The sequence below is a fragment of the Ranitomeya imitator genome, chromosome 4 (genome assembly GCF_032444005.1).
Source record: "Ranitomeya imitator isolate aRanImi1 chromosome 4, aRanImi1.pri, whole genome shotgun sequence".
Classification (NCBI taxonomy): Eukaryota; Metazoa; Chordata; class Amphibia; order Anura; family Dendrobatidae; genus Ranitomeya; species Ranitomeya imitator.
In genome coordinates, this window is record NC_091285.1 from 715,528,947 (window position 1) to 715,550,105 (window position 21,159).

Genomic DNA, 21,159 nt, shown 5'->3' on the forward strand with positions numbered 1-21,159 from the left:
GGAGGCACAATCTCACCCCAACAGCAGGGGCACAATACCACCCCAACAGCAGGGGCACAATACCACACCAACAGCAGGGGCACAATCCCACCCCAACAGCACGGGCACAATCCGACCTGAACAGCAGGAGGCACAATTCCACCCCAACAGCAGGGGCACAATCCCACCCCAACAGCAGGGGCACAATTCCACCCCAACAGCAGGGGCACAATCCCACCCCAACAGCAGGGGCACAATCCCACCCCAACAGCAGGATGCACAATCCCACCCCAACAGCACGGGCACAATCCCACACCAACAGCAGGGGCACAATCCCACCCCAACAGCAGGAGGCACAATCCCACCCCAACAGCAGGGGCACAATCCCACCCCAACAGCAGGGGCAAAATCCCACCCCAAAAGCAGGGGCACAATCCCACCCCAACAGCAGTAGGCACAATCCCACCCCAACAGCAGGGGCACAATCCCACTTCAAAAGCAGGGGCACAATCCCACCCCAATAGAAGGAGGAACAATCCCACCCCAACAGCACGGGCACAATTCCACCCCAGCAGCACGGACACAATCCCACCCCAACAGCAGGAGGCACAATCCCACCCCAACAGCAGGGGCACAATCCCACCCCAACAGCAGGGGGCACAATCCCACCCCAAGAGCAGGGGCACAATCCCACCCCAACAGCAGGGGCACAATCCCACCCCAACAGCAGGAGGCACAATCCCACCCCAACAGCAGGGGCACAATCCCACCCCAACAGCAGGGGCACAATCCCACCCCAACAGCAGGAGGCACAATCCCACCCCAACAGCACGGGCACAATCCGACCTGAACAGCAGGAGGTACAATCCCACCCCAACAGCAGGGGCACAATCCCACCCCAACAGCAGGGGCACAATCCCACCCCAACAGCAGGGGCACAATCCCACCCCAACAGCAGGGGCACAATCCCACCCCAACAGCAGGAGGCACAATCCCACCCCAACAGCACGGGCACAATCCCACACCAACAGCAGGGGCACAATCCCACCCCAACAGCAGGAGGCACAATCCCACCCCAACAGCAGGGGCACAATCCCACCCCAACAGCAGGGGCAAAATCCCACCCCAAAAGCAGGGGCACAATCCCACCCCAACAGCAGTAGGCACAATCCCACCCCAACAGCAGGGGCACAATCCCACCCCAAAAGCAGGGGCATAATCCCACCCCAACAGCAGGAGGCACAATCCAACCCCAACAGCACGGGCACAATTCCACCCCAACAGCACGGACACAATCCCACCCCAACAGCAGGGGGCACAATCCCACCCCAAGAGCAGGGGCACAATCCCACCCCAACAGCAGGGGCACAATCCCACCCCAACAGCAGGAGGCACAATCCCACCCCAACAGCACGGGCACAATCCCACCCCAACAGCAGGGGCACAATCCCACCCCAACAGCAGGAGGCACAATCCCACCCCAACAGCAGGGGCACAATCCCACCCCAACAGCAGGGGCACAATCCTACCCCAACAGCAGGGGCACTATCCCACCCCAACAGCAGGGGCACAATTCCACCCCAACAGCAAGGGCACAATCCGACCTGAACAGCAGGAGGCACAATCCCACCCCAAAAGCAGGGGCACAATCCCACCCCAACAGCAGGAGGCACAATCCCACCCCAACAGCAGGAGGCACAATCCCACCCAACAGCAGGGGCACAATCCCACCCCAACAGCAGGGGCAAAATCCCACCCCAACAGCAGGGGCACAATCCCACCCCAATAGAAGGAGGCACAATCCCACCTCAACAGCAGGAGGCACAATCCCACCCCAAAGGCAGGAGGCACAATCTCACCCCAACAGCAGGAGGCACAATCCCACCCCAAAAGCAGGGGCACAATCCCACCCCAACAGCAGGAGGCACAATCCCACCCCAACAGCAGGGGCCCAATCCCACCCCAACAGCAGAGGCACAATCCCACCCCAACAGCAGGAGGCACAATCCCACCCAACAGCAGGAGGCACAATCCCACCCCAAAAAAAGGGGCACAATCCCACCCCAACAGCAGGAGGCACAATCCCACCCCAACAGCACGGGCACAATCCCACCCCAACAGCACGGGCACAATCCCACCCGAACAGCAGGATGCACAATCCCACCCCAACAGCAGGGGCACAATCCCACCCCAACAGCAGGAGGCACAATCCCACCCCAACAGCAGGGGCACAATACCACCCCAACAGCAGGGGCACAATACCACCCCAACAGCAGGGGCACAATCCCACCCCAACAGCACGGGCACAATCCGACCTGAACAGCAGGAGGCACAATTCCACCCCAACAGCAGGGGCACAATCCCACCCCAACAGCAGGGGCACAATTCCACCCCAACAGCAGGGGCACAATCCCACCCCAACAGCAGGGGCACAATCCCACCCCAACAGCAGGATGCACAATCCCACCCCAACAGCACGGGCACAATCCCACACCAACAGCAGGGGCACAATCCCACCCCAACAGCAGGAGGCACAATCCCACCCCAACAGCAGGGGCACAATCCCACCCCAACAGCAGGGGCAAAATCCCACCCCAAAAGCAGGGGCACAATCCCACCCCAACAGCAGTAGGCACAATCCCACCCCAACAGCAGGGGCACAATCCCACTTCAAAAGCAGGGGCACAATCCCACCCCAATAGAAGGAGGAACAATCCCACCCCAACAGCACGGGCACAATTCCACCCCAGCAGCACGGACACAATCCCACCCCAACAGCAGGAGGCACAATCCCACCCCAACAGCAGGGGCACAATCCCACCCCAACAGCAGGGGGCACAATCCCACCCCAAGAGCAGGGGCACAATCCCACCCCAACAGCAGGGGCACAATCCCACCCCAACAGCAGGAGGCACAATCCCACCCCAACAGCAGGGGCACAATCCCACCCCAACAGCAGGGGCACAATCCCACCCCAACAGCAGGAGGCACAATCCCACCCCAACAGCACGGGCACAATCCGACCTGAACAGCAGGAGGTACAATCCCACCCCAACAGCAGGGGCACAATCCCACCCCAACAGCAGGGGCACAATCCCACCCCAACAGCAGGGGCACAATCCCACCCCAACAGCAGGGGCACAATCCCACCCCAACAGCAGGAGGCACAATCCCACCCCAACAGCACGGGCACAATCCCACACCAACAGCAGGGGCACAATCCCACCCCAACAGCAGGAGGCACAATCCCACCCCAACAGCAGGGGCACAATCCCACCCCAACAGCAGGGGCAAAATCCCACCCCAAAAGCAGGGGCACAATCCCACCCCAACAGCAGTAGGCACAATCCCACCCCAACAGCAGGGGCACAATCCCACCCCAAAAGCAGGGGCATAATCCCACCCCAACAGCAGGAGGCACAATCCAACCCCAACAGCACGGGCACAATTCCACCCCAACAGCACGGACACAATCCCACCCCAACAGCAGGGGGCACAATCCCACCCCAAGAGCAGGGGCACAATCCCACCCCAACAGCACGGGCACAATCCCACCCCAACAGCAGGAGGCACAATCCCACCCCAACAGCACGGGCACAATCCCACCCCAACAGCAGGGGCACAATCCCACCCCAACAGCAGGAGGCACAATCCCACCCCAACAGCAGGGGCACAATCCCACCCCAACAGCAGGGGCACAATCCTACCCCAACAGCAGGGGCACTATCCCACCCCAACAGCAGGGGCACAATTCCACCCCAACAGCAAGGGCACAATCCGACCTGAACAGCAGGAGGCACAATCCCACCCCAAAAGCAGGGGCACAATCCCACCCCAACAGCAGGAGGCACAATCCCACCCCAACAGCAGGAGGCACAATCCCACCCAACAGCAGGGGCACAATCCCACCCCAACAGCAGGGGCAAAATCCCACCCCAACAGCAGGGGCACAATCCCACCCCAATAGAAGGAGGCACAATCCCACCTCAACAGCAGGAGGCACAATCCCACCCCAAAGGCAGGAGGCACAATCTCACCCCAACAGCAGGAGGCACAATCCCACCCCAAAAGCAGGGGCACAATCCCACCCCAACAGCAGGAGGCACAATCCCACCCCAACAGCAGGGGCCCAATCCCACCCCAACAGCAGAGGCACAATCCCACCCCAACAGCAGGAGGCACAATCCCACCCAACAGCAGGAGGCACAATCCCACCCCAAAAAAAGGGGCACAATCCCACCCCAACAGCAGGAGGCACAATCCCACCCCAACAGCACGGGCACAATCCCACCCCAACAGCACGGGCACAATCCCACCCGAACAGCAGGATGCACAATCCCACCCCAACAGCAGGGGCACAATCCCACCCCAACAGCAGGAGGCACAATCCCACCCCAACAGCAGGGGCACAATACCACCCCAACAGCAGGGGCACAATACCACCCCAACAGCAGGGGCACAATCCCACCCCAACAGCACGGGCAGAATCCGACCTGAACAGCAGGAGGCACAATCCCACCCCAACAGCAGGGGCACAATCCCACCCCAACTGCAAGGGCACAATCCCACCCCAACAGCAGGGGCACAATCCCACCCCAACAGCAGGGGCACAATCCCACCCCAACAGCAGGAGGCACAATCCCACCCCAACAGCACGGGCACAATCCCACCCCAACAGCAGGGGCACAATCCCACCCAAACAGCAGGAGGCACAATCCCACCCCAACAGCAGGGGCAAAATCCCACCCCAAAAGCAGGGGTACAATCCCACCCCAACAGCAGTAGGCACAATCCCACCCCAACAGCAGGGGCACAATCCCACCCCAAAAGCAGGGGCACAATCCCACCCCAACAGCACGAGCACAATCCCACCCCAACAGCAGGGGCACAATCCCACCCCAACAGCAGGAGGCACAATCCAGCCTCAACAGCACGGGCACAATCCCACCCCAACAGCAGGGGCACAATCCCACCCCAACAGCAGGGGCACAATCCCACCCAACAGCAGGGGCACAAAACCACCACAACAGCAGGAGGCACAATCCCACCCCAACAGCAGGGGCACAATCCCACCCCAACAGCAGGGGCACAATCCCACCCCAACAGCACGGGCACAACCCCACCCCAACAGCACGGGCACAATCCCACAGCAACAGCAGGGGCACAATCCCACCACAACAGCAGGGGCACAATCCCACCCCAACAGCAGGGGCACAATCCCACCCCAACAGCAGGGGCACAATCCCACCCCAACAGCAGGAGGCACAATCCCACCCCAACAGCAGGAGGCACAATCCCACCCCAACAGCAGGGGCACAATACCACCCCAACAGCAGGGGCACAATCCCACCCCAACAGCACGGGCACAATCCGACCTGAACAGCAGGAGGCACAATGCCACCCCAACAGCAGGGGCACAATCCCACCCCAACAGCAGGGGCACAATCCCACCCCAACAGCAGGGGCACAATCCCACCCCAACAGCAGGAGGCACAATCCCACCCCAACAGCACAGGCACAATCCCACCCCAACAGCAGGGGCACAATCCCACCCCAGCAGCAGGAGGCACAATCCCACCCCAACAGCAGGGGCAAAATCCCACCCCAAAAGCAGGGGCACAATCCCACCCCAACAGCAGTAGGCACAATCCCACCCCAACAGCAGGGGCACAATCCCACCCCAAAAGCAGGGGCACAATCCCACCCCAACAGCACGGGCACAATCCCACCCCAACAGCAGGAGGCACAATCCCACCCCAACAGCAGAGGCACAATCCCACCCCAAAAGCATGGGCACAATCCCACCCCAACAGCAGTAGGCACAATCCCACCCCAAGAGCACGGGCACAATCCCACCCCAACAGCAGGGGCACAATCCCACCCCAACAGCAGGAGGCACAATCCCACCCCAACAGCACGGGCACAATCCCACCCCAACAGCAGGGGCACAATCCCACCCCAACAGCAGGGGCACAATCCCACCCAACAGCAGGGGCACAAAACCACCACAACAGCAGGAGTCACAATCCCACCCCAACAGCAGGGGCACAATCCCACCCCAACAGCAGGGGCACAATCCCACCCCAACAGCACGGGCACAACCCCACCCCAACAGCACGGGCACAATCCCACCCCAACAGCAGGGGCACAATCCCACCACAACAGCACGGGCACAATCCCACCCCAACAGCAGGGGCACAATCCCACCCCAACAGCAGGGGCACAATCCCACCACAACAGCACGGGCACAATCCCACCCCAATAGCAGGGGCACAATCCCACTGCAACAGCAGGAGGCACAATCCCACCCCAACAGCAGGAGGCACAATCCCACCCCAACAGCAGGAGGCACAATCCCACCCCAACAGCAGGAGGCACAATCCCACCCAACAGCAGGAGGCACAATCCAACCCCAAAAGCAGGGGCACAATCCCAACCCAACAGCAGGAGGCACAATCCCACCCCAACAGCAGGAGGCACAATCCCTCCCCAACATCAAGAGGCACAATCCCACCCCAACAGCAGGAGGAACAATCCCACCCCAACAGCAGGAGGCACAATCCCACCCCAACAGCAGGAGGCACAATCCCACCCCAACAGCAAGAGGACAATCCCACCCCAACAGCAGGGGCACAATCCCACCCCAACAGCAGAGGGCACAATCCCACCCCAACAGCAGGGGCAAAATCCCACCCCAAAAGCAGGGGCACAAAACCACCACAACAGCAGGAGGCACAATCCCACCCCAACAGCAGGGGCACAATCCCACCCCAACAGCAGGGGCACAATCCCACCCCAACAGCACGGGCACAACCCCACCCCAACAGCACGGGCACAATCCCACAGCAACAGCAGGGGCACAATCCCACCACAACAGCAGGGGCACAATCCCACCCCAACAGCAGGGGCACAATCCCACCCCAACAGCAGGGGCACAATCCCACCCCAACAGCAGGAGGCACAATCCCACCCCAACAGCAGGAGGCACAATCCCACCCCAACAGCAGGGGCACAATACCACCCCAACAGCAGGGGCACAATCCCACCCCAACAGCACGGGCACAATCCGACCTGAACAGCAGGAGGCACAATGCCACCCCAACAGCAGGGGCACAATCCCACCCCAACAGCAGGGGCACAATCCCACCCCAACAGCAGGGGCACAATCCCACCCCAACAGCAGGAGGCACAATCCCACCCCAACAGCACAGGCACAATCCCACCCCAACAGCAGGGGCACAATCCCACCCCAGCAGCAGGAGGCACAATCCCACCCCAACAGCAGGGGCAAAATCCCACCCCAAAAGCAGGGGCACAATCCCACCCCAACAGCAGTAGGCACAATCCCACCCCAACAGCAGGGGCACAATCCCACCCCAAAAGCAGGGGCACAATCCCACCCCAACAGCACGGGCACAATCCCACCCCAACAGCAGGAGGCACAATCCCACCCCAACAGCAGAGGCACAATCCCACCCCAAAAGCATGGGCACAATCCCACCCCAACAGCAGTAGGCACAATCCCACCCCAAGAGCACGGGCACAATCCCACCCCAACAGCAGGGGCACAATCCCACCCCAACAGCAGGAGGCACAATCCCACCCCAACAGCACGGGCACAATCCCACCCCAACAGCAGGGGCACAATCCCACCCCAACAGCAGGGGCACAATCCCACCCAACAGCAGGGGCACAAAACCACCACAACAGCAGGAGTCACAATCCCACCCCAACAGCAGGGGCACAATCCCACCCCAACAGCAGGGGCACAATCCCACCCCAACAGCACGGGCACAACCCCACCCCAACAGCACGGGCACAATCCCACCCCAACAGCAGGGGCACAATCCCACCACAACAGCACGGGCACAATCCCACCCCAACAGCAGGGGCACAATCCCACCCCAACAGCAGGGGCACAATCCCACCACAACAGCACGGGCACAATCCCACCCCAATAGCAGGGGCACAATCCCACCGCAACAGCAGGAGGCACAATCCCACCCCAACAGCAGGAGGCACAATCCCACCCCAACAGCAGGAGGCACAATCCCACCCCAACAGCAGGAGGCACAATCCCACCCAACAGCAGGAGGCACAATCCAACCCCAAAAGCAGGGGCACAATCCCAACCCAACAGCAGGAGGCACAATCCCACCCCAACAGCAGGAGGCACAATCCCTCCCCAACATCAAGAGGCACAATCCCACCCCAACAGCAGGAGGAACAATCCCACCCCAACAGCAGGAGGCACAATCCCACCCCAACAGCAGGAGGCACAATCCCACCCCAACAGCAAGAGGACAATCCCACCCCAACAGCAGGGGCACAATCCCACCCCAACAGCAGAGGGCACAATCCCACCCCAACAGCAGGGGCAAAATCCCACCCCAAAAGCAGGGGCACAATCCCACCCCAACAGCAGTAGGCACAATCCCACCCCAACAGCAGGGGCACAATCCCACCCCAAAAGCAGGGGCACAATCCCACCCCAACAGCACGGGCACAATCCCACCCCAACAGCAGGAGGCACAATCCCACCCCAACAGCAGGGGCACAATCCCACCCCAAAAGCATGGGCACAATCCCACCCCAACAGCAGTAGGCACAATCGCACCCCAAGAGCACGGGCACAATCCCACCCCAAGAGCACGGGCACAATCCCACCCCAACAGCACGGGCACAATCCCACCCCAACAGCACGGGCACAATCCCACCCCAACAGCACGGGCACAATCCCACCCCAACAGCACGGGCACAATCCCACCCCAACAGCACGGGCACAATCCCACCCCAACAGCAGGGGCACAATCCCACCCCAACAGCACGGGCACAATCCCACCCCAACAGCACGGGCACAATCCCACCCCAACAGCAGGGGCACAATCCCACCCCAACAGCACGGGCACAATCCCACCCCAACAGCAGGAGGCACAATCCCACCCCAACAGCACGGGCACAATCCCACCCCAACAGCACGGGCACAATCCCACCCCAACAGCACGGGCACAATCCCACCCCAACAGCACGGGCACAATCCCACCCCAACAGCACGGGCACAATCCCACCCCAACAGCACGGGCACAATCCCACCCCAACAGCAGGGGGTACAATCCCACCCCAACAGCACGGGCACAATCCCACCCCAACAGCAGGGGCACAATCCCACCCCAACAGCACGGGCACAATCCCACCCCAACAGCACGGGCACAATCCCACCCCAACAGCACGGGCACAATCCCACCCCAACAGCAGGAGGCACAATCCCACCACAACAGCAGGGGCACAATCCCACCCCAAAAGCAGGGGCACAATCCCACCCCAACAGCAGACGCACAATCCCACCCCAACAGCAAGGGCACAATCCCACCCCAACAGCAGGGGCACAATCCCACCCCAACAGCACGTGCACAATCCCACCCCAACAGCAGGGGGTACAATCCCACCCCAACAGCACGGGCACAATCCCACCCCAACAGCAGAGGCACAATCCCACCCCAACAGCAAGAGGCACAATCCCACCCCAAAAGCAGGGGCACAATCCCACCCCAACAGCAGGAGGCACAATCCCACCCCAACAGCAGGGGCACAATCCCAATCCAACAGCAGGAGGCACAATCCCACCCCAAAAGCAGGGGCACAATCCCACCCCAAAAGCAGGGGCACAATCCCACCCCAACAGCAGGGGCACAATCCCACCCCAACAGCAGGAGGCACAATCCCACCCCAAAAGCAGGGGCACAATCCCACCCCAACAGCAGGAGGCACAATCCCACCCCAAGAGCAGGGGCACAATCCCACCCCAGCAGCAGGAGGCACAATCCCACCCAACAGCAGGGGGCACAATCCCACCCTAAAAGCAGGAGGCACAATCCCACCACAAAAGCAGGGGCACAATCCCACCCCAACAGCAGAAGGCACAATCCCACCCCAACAGCAGGGGCACAATCCCACCCCAACAGCAGGGGCACAATCCCACCCCAACAGCAGGAGGCACAATCCCACCCCAACAGCAGGGGCACAATCCCACCCCAACAGCAGGGGCACAATCCCACCCCAACAGCAGGGGCACAATCCCACCCCAACAGCAGAAGGCACAAACCCACCCAACAGCAGGGGCACAATCTCACCCCAACAGCAGAAGGCACAAACCCACCCAACAGCAGGGGCACAATCCCACCCCAACAGCAGAAGGCACAAACCCACCCAACAGCAGGGGCACAATCCCACCCCAACAGCACGGGCACAATCCCACCACAACAGCAGGAGGCACAATCCCACCCAACAGCAGGAGGCACAATCCCACCCCAAAAGCAGGGGCACAATCCCACCCCAACAGCAGGAGGCACAATCCCACCCCAACAGCACGGGCACAATCCCACCCCAACAGCACGGGCACAATCCCACCCCAACAGCAGGAGGCACAATCCCACCCCAACAGCAGGGGCACAATCCCACCCCAACAGCAGAAGCACAATCCCACCCCAACAGCAGGAGGCACAATCCCACCCCAACAGCAGGGGCACAATACCACCCCAACAGCAGGGGCACAATACCACACCAACAGCAGGGGCACAATCCCACCCCAACAGCACGGGCACAATCCGACCTGAACAGCAGGAGGCACAATCCCACCCCAACAGCATGGGCACAATCCCACCCCAACAGCAGGGGCACAATCCCACCCCAACAGCAGGAGGCACAATCCCACCCCAACAGCACGGGCACAATCCCACACCAACAGCAGGGGCACAATCCCACCCCAACAGCAGGAGGCACAATCCCACCCCAACAGCAGGGGCACAATCCCACCCCAACAGCAGGGGCAAAATCCCACCCCAAAAGCAGGGGCACAATCCCACCCCAACAGCAGAAGGCACAATCCCACCCCAACAGCAGGGGCACAATCCCACCCCAAAAGCAGGGGCATAATCCCACCCCAACAGCAGGAGGCACAATCCCACCCCAACAGCACGGGCACAATCCCACCCCAACAGCAGGGGCAGAATCCCACCCCAACAGCAGGAGGCACAATCCCACACCAACAGCAGGGGCACAATCCCACCCCAACAGCAAGAGGCACAATCCCACCCCAAAAGCAGGGACACAATCCCACCCCAACAACAGGAGGCACAATCCCACCCCAACAGCAGGGGCACAATCCCAACCCAACAGCAGGAGGCACAATCCCACCCCAAAAGCAGGGGCACAATCCCACCCCAAAAGCAGGGGCACAATCCCACCCCAACAGCAGGGGCACAATCCCACCCCAACAGCAGTAGGCACAATCCCACCCCAAAAGCAGGGGCACAATCCCACCCCAACAGCAGGAGGCACAATCCCACCCCAAGAGCACGGGCACAATCCCACCCCAGCAGCAGGAGGCACAATCCCACCCAACAGCAGGAGGCACAATCCCACCCCAACAGCAGGGGCACAATCCCACCCCAACAGCAGGGGCACAATCCCACCCCAACAGCAGGGGCACAATCCCACCCCAACAGCAGGGGCACAATCCCACCCCAACAGCAGAAGGCACAAACCCATTCAACAGCAGGGGCACAATCTCACCCCAAAAGCAGGAGGCACAATCCCACCCCAACAGCAGGAGGCACAATCCCACCCCAACAGCACGGGCACAATCCCACCCCAACAGCAGGAGGCACAATCCCACCCAACAGCAGGAGGCACAATCCCACCCCAAAAGCAGGGGCACAATCCCACCCCAACAGCAGGATGCACAATCCCACCCCAACAGCAGGGGCACAATCCCACCCCAACAGCAGGGGCACAATCCCAGCCCAACAGCAGGAGGCACAATCCCACCCAACAGCAGGAGGCACAATCCCACCCCAAAAGCAGGGGCACAATCCCACCCCAACAGGAGGAGGCACAGTCCCACCCCAACAGCACGGGCACAATCCCACCCCAACAGCACGGGCACAATCCCACCCCAACAGCAGGAGGCACAATCCCACCCCAACAGCAGAAGCACAATCCCACCCCAACAGCAGGAGGCACAATCTCACCCCAACAGCAGGGGCACAATACCACCCCAACAGCAGGGGCACAATACCACACCAACAGCAGGGGCACAATCCCACCCCAACAGCACGGGCACAATCCGACCTGAACAGCAGGAGGCACAATCCCACCCCAACAGCAGGGGCACAATCCCACCCCAACAGCAGGGGCACAATCCCACCCCAACAGCAGGGGCACAATCCTACCCCAACAGCAGGGGCACAATCCCACCCCAACAGCAGGAGGCACAATCCCACCCCAACAGCACGGGCACAATCCCACACCAACAGCAGGGGCACAATCCCACCCCAACAGCAGGAGGCACAATCCCACCCCAACAGCAGAGGCAAAATCCTACCCCAACAGCAGGGGCAAAATCCCACCCCAAAAGCAGGGGCACAATCCCACCCCAACAGCAGTAGGCACAATCCCACCCCAACAGCAGGGGCACAATCCCACCCCAAAAGCAGGGGCATAATCCCACCCCAACAGCAGGAGGCACAATCCCACCCCAACAGCACGGGCACAATTCCACCCCAACAGCACGGACACAATCCCACCCCAACAGCAGGAGGCACAATCCCACCCCAACAGCAGGGGCACAATCCCACCCCAACAGCAGGGGGCACAATCCCACCCCAAGAGCAGGGGCACAATCCCACCCCAACAGCAGGGGCACAATCCCACCCCAACAGCAGGAGGCACAATCCCACCCCAACAGCACGGGCACAATCCCACCCCAACAGCAGGGGCACAATCCCACCCCAACAGCAGGAGGCACATTCCCACACCAACAGCAGGGGCACAATCCCACCCCAACAGCACGGGCACAATCCGACCTGAACAGCAGGAGGCACAATCCCACCCCAACAGCAGGGGCACAATCCCACCCCAACAGCAGGGGCACAATCCCACCCCAACAGCAGGGGCACAATCCCACCCCAACAGCAGGGGCACAATCCCACCCCAACAGCAGGAGGCACAATCCCACCCCAACAGCACGGGCACAATCCCACACCAACAGCAGGGGCACAATCCCACCCCAACAGCAGGAGGCACAATCCCACCCCAACAGCAGGGGCACAATCCCACCCCAACAGCAGCTGCAAAATCCCACCCCAACAGCAGGGGCAAAATCCCACCCCAAAAGCAGGGGCACAATCCCACCCCAACAGCAGAAGGCACAATCCCACCCCAACAGCACGGACACAATCCCACCCCAACAGCAAGAGGCACAATCCCACCCCAAAAGCAGGGGCACAATCCCACCCCAACAGCAGGAGGCACAATCCCACCCCAACAGCAGGGGCACAATCCCAATCCAACAGCAGGAGGCACAATCCCACCCCAAAAGCAGGGGCACAATCCCACCCCAAAAGCAGGGGCACAATCCCACCCCAACAGCAGGGGCACAATCCCACCCCAACAGCAGGAGGCACAATCCCACCCCAAAAGCAGGGGCACAATCCCACCCCAACAGCAGGAGGCACAATCCCACCCCAAGAGCAGGGGCACAATCCCACCCCAGCAGCAGGAGGCACAATCCCACCCAACAGCAGGGGGCACAATCCCACCCTAAAAGCAGGAGGCACAATCCCACCCCAAAAGCAGGAGGCACAATCCCACCACAAAAGCAGGGGCACAATCCCACCCCAACAGCAGGAGGCACAATCCCACCCCAACAGCAGGGGCACAATCCCACCCCAACAGCAGGGGCACAATCCCACCCCAACAGCAGGGGCACAATCCCACCCCAACAGCAGGGGCACAATCCCACCCCAACAGCAGAAGGCACAAACCCACCCAACAGCAGGGGCACAATCTCACCCCAAAAGCAGGGGCACAATCCCACCCCAACAGCAGGAGGCACAATCCCACCCCAACAGCACGGGCACAATCCCATCCCAACAGCAGGAGGCACAATCCCACCCAACAGCAGGAGGCACAATCCCACCCCAAAAGCAGGGGCACAATCCCACCCCAACAGCAGGATGCACAATCCCACCCCAACAGCAGGGGCACAATCCCACCCCAACAGCAGGGGCACAATCCCACCACAACAGCAGGAGGCACAATCCCACCCAACAGCAGGAGGCACAATCCCACCCCAAAAGCAGGGGCACAATCCCACCCCAACAGCAGGAGGCACAATCCCACCCCAACAGCACGGGCACAATCCCACCCCAACAGCACGGGCACAATCCCACCCCAACAGCAGGAGGCACAATCCCACCCCAACAGCAGGGGCACAATCCTACCCCAACAGCAGAAGCACAATCCCACCCCAACAGCAGGAGGCACAATCCCACCCCAACAGCAGGGGCACAATACCACCCCAACAGCAGGGGCACAATACCACACCAACAGCAGGGGCACAATCCCACCCCAACAGCACGGGCACAATCCGACCTGAACAGCAGGAGGCACAATCCCACCCCAACAGCATGGGCACAATCCCACCCCAACAGCAGGGGCACAATCCCACCCCAACAGCAGGAGGCACAATCCCACCCCAACAGCACGGGCACAATCCCACACCAACAGCAGGGGCACAATCCCACCCCAACAGCAGGAGGCACAATCCCACCCCAACAGCAGGGGCACAATCCCACCCCAACAGCAGGGGCAAAATCCCACCCCAAAAGCAGGGGCACAATCCCACCCCAACAGCAGAAGGCACAATCCCACCCCAACAGCAGGGGCACAATCCCACCCCAAAAGCAGGGGCATAATCCCACCCCAACAGCAGGAGGCACAATCCCACCCCAACAGCACGGGCACAATTCCACCCCAACAGCAGGGGCACAATCCCACCCCAACAGCAGGGGGCACAATCCCACCCCAAGAGCAGGGGCACAATCCCACCCCAACAGCAGGGGCACAATCCCACCCCAACAGCAGGGGCACAATCCCACCCCAACAGCACGGGCACAATCCCACCCCAACAGCAGGGGCACAATCCCACCCCAACAGCAGGAGGCACAATCCCACACCAACAGCAGGGGCACAATCCCACCCCAACAGCAAGAGGCACAATCCCACCCCAAAAGCAGGGGCACAATCCCACCCCAACAGCAGGAGGCACAATCCCACCCCAACAGCAGGGGCAAAATCCCAACCCAACAGCAGGAGGCACAATCCCACCCCAAAAGCAGGGGCACAATCCCACCCCAAAAGCAGGGGCACAATCCCACCCCAACAGCAGGGGCACAATCCCACCCCAACAGCAGTAGGCACAATCCCACCCCAAAAGCAGGGGCACAATCCCACCCCAACAGCAGGAGGCACAATCCCACCCCAAGAGCACGGGCACAATCCCACCCCAGCAGCAGGAGGCACAATCCCACCCAACAGCAGGAGGCACAATCCCACCCCAACAGCAGGGGCACAATCCCACCCCAACAGCAGGGGCACAATCCCACCCCAACAGCAGGGGCACAATCCCACCCCAACAGCAGAAGGCACAAACCCACCCAACAGCAGGGGCACAATCTCACCCCAAAAGCAGGAGGCACAATCCCACCCCAACAGCAGGAGGCACAATCCCACCCCAACAGCACGGGCACAATCCCACCCCAACAGCAGGAGGCACAATCCTACCCAACAGCAGGAGGCACAATCCCACCCCAAAAGCAGGGGCACAATCCCACCCCAACAGCAGGATGCACAATCCCACCCCAACAGCAGGGGCACAATCCCACCCCAACAGCAGGGGCACAATCCCACCCCAACAGCAGGAGGCACAATCCCACCCAACAGCAGGAGGCACAATCCCACCCCAAAAGCAGGGGCACAATCCCACCCCAACAGGAGGAGGCACAATCCCACCCCAACAGCACGGGCACAATCCCACCCCAACAGCACGGGCACAATCCCACCCCAACAGCAGGAGGCACAATCCCACCCCAACAGCAGAAGCACAATCCCACCCCAACAGCAGGAGGCACAATCTCACCCCAACAGCAGGGGCACAATACCACCCCAACAGCAGGGGCACAATACCACACCAACAGCAGGGGCACAATCCCACCCCAACAGCACGGGCACAATCCGACCTGAACAGCAGGAGTCACAATCCCACCCCAACAGCAGGGGCACAATCCCACCCCAACAGCAGGGGCACAATCCCACCCCAACAGCAGGGGCACAATCCCACCCCAACAGCAGGGGCACAATCCCACCCCAACAGCAGGAGGCACAATCCCACCCCAACAGCACGGGCACAATCCCACACCAACAGCAGGGGCACAATCCCACCCCAACAGCAGGAGGCACAATCCCACCCCAACAGCAGGGGCAAAATCCCACCCCAACAGCAGGGGCAAAATCCCACCCCAAAAGCAGGGGCACAATCCCACCCCAACAGCAGTAGGCACAATCCCACCCCAACAGCAGGGGCACAATCCCACCCCAAAAGCAGGGGCATAATCCCACCCCAACAGCAGGAGGCACAATCCCACCCCAACAGCACGGGCACAATTCCACCCCAACAGCACGGACACAATCCCACCCCAACAGCAGGAGGCACAATCCCACCCCAACAGCAGGGGCACAATCCCACCCCAACAGCAGGGGGCACAATCCCACCCCAAGAGCAGGGGCACAATCCCACCCCAACAGCAGGGGCACAATCCCACCCCAACAGCAGGAGGCACAATCCCACCCCAACAGCACGGGCACAATCCCACCCCAACAGCAGGGGCACAATCCCACCCCAACAGCAGGAGGCACAATCCCACACCAACAGCAGGGGCACAATCCCACCCCAACAGCACGGGCACAATCCGACCTGAACAGCAGGAGGCACAATCCCACCCCAACAGCAGGGGCACAATCCCACCCCAACAGCAGGGGCACAATCCCACCCCAACAGCAGGGGCACAATCCCACCCCAACAGCAGGGGCACAATCCCACCCCAACAGCAGGAGGCACAATCCCACCCCAACAGCACGGGCACAATCCCACACCAACAGCAGGGGCACAATCCCACCCCAACAGCAGGAGGCACAATCCCACCCCAACAGCAGGGGCACAATCCCACCCCAACAGCAGGGGCAAAATCCCACCCCAAAAGCAGGGGCACAATCCCACCCCAACAGCAGTAGGCACAATCCCACCCCAACAGCAGGGGCACAATCCCACCCCAAAAGCAGGGGCATAATCCCACCCCAACAGCAGAAGGCACAATCCCACCCCAACAGCACGGGCACAATTCCACCCCAACAGCACGGACACAATCCCACCCCAACAACAGGGGGCACAATCCCACCCCAAGAGCAGGGGCACAATCCCACCCCAACAGCAGGGGCACAATCCCACCCCAACAGCAGGAGGCACAATCCCACCCCAACAGCACGGGCACAATCCCACCTCAACAGCAGGGGCACAATCCCACCCCAACAGCAGGAGGCACAATCCCACCCCAACAGCAGGGGCACAATCCCACCCCAACAGCAGGGGCACAATCCTACCCCAACAGCAGGGGCACAATCCCACCCCAACAGCAGGGGCACAATTCCACCCCAACAGCAAGGGCACAATCCGACCTGAACAGCAGGAGGCACAATCCCACCCCAAAAGCAGGGGCACAATCCCACCCCAACATCAGGGGCACAATCCCACCCCAACAGCAGGGGCAAAATCCCACCCCAACAGCAGGGGCACAATCCCACCCCAATAGAAGGAGGCACAATCCCACCTCAACAGCAGAAGGCACAATCCCACCCCAAAGGCAGGAGGCACAATCTCACCCCAACAGCAGGAGGCACAATCCCACCCCAAAAGCAGGGGCACAATCCCACCCCAACAGCAGGAGGCACAATCCCACCCCAACAGCAGGGGCCCAATCCCACCCCAACAGCAGAGGCACAATCCCACCCCAACAGCAGGAGGCACAATCCCACCCAACAGCAGGAGGCACAATCCCACCCCAAAAAAAGGGGCACAATCCCACCCCAACAGCAGGAGGCACAATCCCACCCCAACAGCACGGGCACAATCCCACCCCAAAAGCACGGGCACAATCCCACCCCAACAGCAGGATGCACAATCCCACCCCAACAGCAGGGGCACAATCCCACCCCAACAGCAGGAGGCACAATCCCACCCCAACAGCAGGGGCACAATACCACCCCAACAGCAGGGGCACAATACCACCCCAACAGCAGGGGCACAATCCCACCCCAACAGCACGGGCACAATCCGACCTGAACAGCAGGAGGCACAATCCCACCCCAACAGCAGGGGCACAATCCCACCCCAACTGTAAGGGCACAAACCCACCCCAACAGCAGGGGCACAATCCCACCCCAACAGCAGGGGCACAATCCCACCCCAACAGCAGGAGGCACAATCCCACCCCAACAGCAGGAGGCACAATCCCACCCCAACAGCACGGGCACAATCCCACCCCAACAGCAGGGGCACAATCCCACCCAAGCAGCAGGAGGCACAATCCCACCCCAACAGCAGGGGCAAAATCCCACCCCAAAAACAGGGGCACAATCCCACCCCAACAGCAGTAGGCACAATCCCACCCCAACAGCAGGGGCACAATCCTACCCCAAAAGCAGGGGCACAATCCCACCCCAACAGCACGAGCACAATCCCACCCCAACAGCAGGGGCACAATCCCACCCCAACAGCAGGAGGCACAATCCCACCCCAACAGCAGGGGCACAATCCCACCCCAAAAGCATGGGCACAATCCCACCCCAACAGCAGTAGGCACAATCCCACCCCAACAGCACGGGCACAATCCCACCCCAACAGCAGGGGCACAATCCCACCCCAACAGCAGGAGGCACAATCCCACCCCAACAGCACGGGCACAATCCCACCCCAACAGCAGGGGCACAATCCCACCCCAACAGCAGGGGCACAATCCCACCCAACAGCAGGGGCACAAAACCACCACAACAGCAGGAGGCACAATCCCACCCCAACAGCATGGGCACAATCCCACCCCAACAGCAGGGGCACAATCCCACCCCAACAGCACGGGCACAACCCCACCCCAACAGCACGGGCACAATCCCACCCCAACAGCAGGGGCACAATCCCACCACAACAGCAGGGGCACAATCCCACCCCAACAGCAGGGGCACAATCCCACCCCAACAGCAGGGGCACAATCCCACCCCAACAGCAGGAGGCACAATCCCACCCCAACAGCAGGAGGCACAATCCTACACCAACAGCAGGAGGCACAATCCCACCCCAACAGCAGGAGGCACAATCCCACCCAACAGCAGGAGGCACAATCCCACCCCAACAGCAGGGGCACAATCCCACCCCAACAGCAGGGGGCACAATCCTACCCCAACAGCAGGGGCACAATCCCACCACAACAGCAGGAGGCACAATCCCACCCCAACAGCAGGAGGCACAATCCCACCCCAACAGCAGGAGGCACAATCCCACCCCAACAGCAGGGGCACAATCCCACCCCAACAGCAGGAGGCACAATCCCACCCCAACAGCAGGGGGCACAATCCTACCCCAACAGCAGGGGCACAATCCCACCCCAACAGCACGGGCACAATCCCACATCAACAGCAGGGGCACAATTCCACCCCAACAGCAGGGGCACAATCCGACCTGAACAGCAGGAGGCACAATCCCACCCCAAAAGCAGGGGCACAATCCCACCCCAACAGCAGGAGGCACAATCCCACCCCAACAGCAGAAGGCACAATCCCACCCAACAGCAGGGGCACAATCCCACCCCAACAGCAGGGGCACAATCCCACCCCAACAGCAGGGGCACAATCCCACCCCAATAGAAGGAGGCACAATCCCACCTCAACAGCAGGAGGCACAATCCCACCCCAAAGGCAGGGGCACAATCCCACCCCAACAGCAGGGGCACAATCCCACCCCAACAGCAGGGGCACAATCCCACCCCAACAGCAGGAGGCACAATCCCACCCCAACAGCACGGGCACAATCCCACACCAACAGCAGGGGCACAATCCCACCCCAACAGCAGGAGGCACAATTCCACCCCAACAGCAGGGGTACAATCCCACCCCAACAGCAGGGGCAAAATCCCACCCCAGAAGCAGGGGCACAATCCCACCCCAACAGCAGTAGGCACAATCCCACCCCAACAGCAGGGGCACAATCCCACCCCAAAAGCAGGGGCATAATCCCACCCCAACAGCAGAAGGCACAATCCCACCCCAACAGCACGGGCACAATTCCACCCCAACAGCACGGACACAATCCCACCCCAACAGCAGGGGCACAATCCCACCCCAACAGCAGGAGGCACAATCCCACCCCAACAGCACGGGCACAATCCCACCACAACAGCAGGGGCACAATCCCACCCCAACAGCAGGAGGCACAATCCCACCCCAACAGCAGGGGCACAATCCCACCCCAACAGCAGGGGCACAATCCTACCCCAACAGCAGGGGCACAATCCCACCCCAACAGCAGGGGCACAATTCCACCCCAACAGCAAGGGCACAATCCGACCTGAACAGCAGGAGGCACAATCCCACCCCAAAAGCAGGGGCACAATCCCACCCCAACAGCAGGAGGCACAATCCCACCCCAACAGCAGAAGGCACAATCCCACCCAACAGCAGGGGCACAATCCCACCCCAACAGCAGGGGCAAAATCCCACCCCAACAGCAGGGGCACAATCCCACCCCAATAGAAGGAGGCACAATCCCACCTCAACAGCAGGAGGCACAATCCCACCCCAAAGGCAGGAGACACAATCTCACCCCAACAGCAGGAGGCACAATCCCACCCCAAAAGCAGGGGCACAATCCCACCCCAACAGCAGGAGGCACAATCCCACCCCAACAGCAGGGGCCCAATCCCACCCCAACAGCAGAGGCACAATCCCACCCCAACAGCAGGAGGCACAATCCCACCCAACAGCAGGAGGCACAATCCCACCCCAAAAAAAGGGGCACAATCCCACCCCAACAGCAGGAGGCACAATCCCACCCCAACAGCACGGGCACAATCCCACCCCAAAAGCACGGGCACAATCCCACCCCAACAGCAGGATGCACAATCCCACCCCAACAGCAGGGGCACAATCCCACCCCAACAGCAGGAGGCACAATCCCACCCCAACAGCAGGGGCACAATACCACCCCAACAGCAGGGGCACAATACCACCCCAACAGCA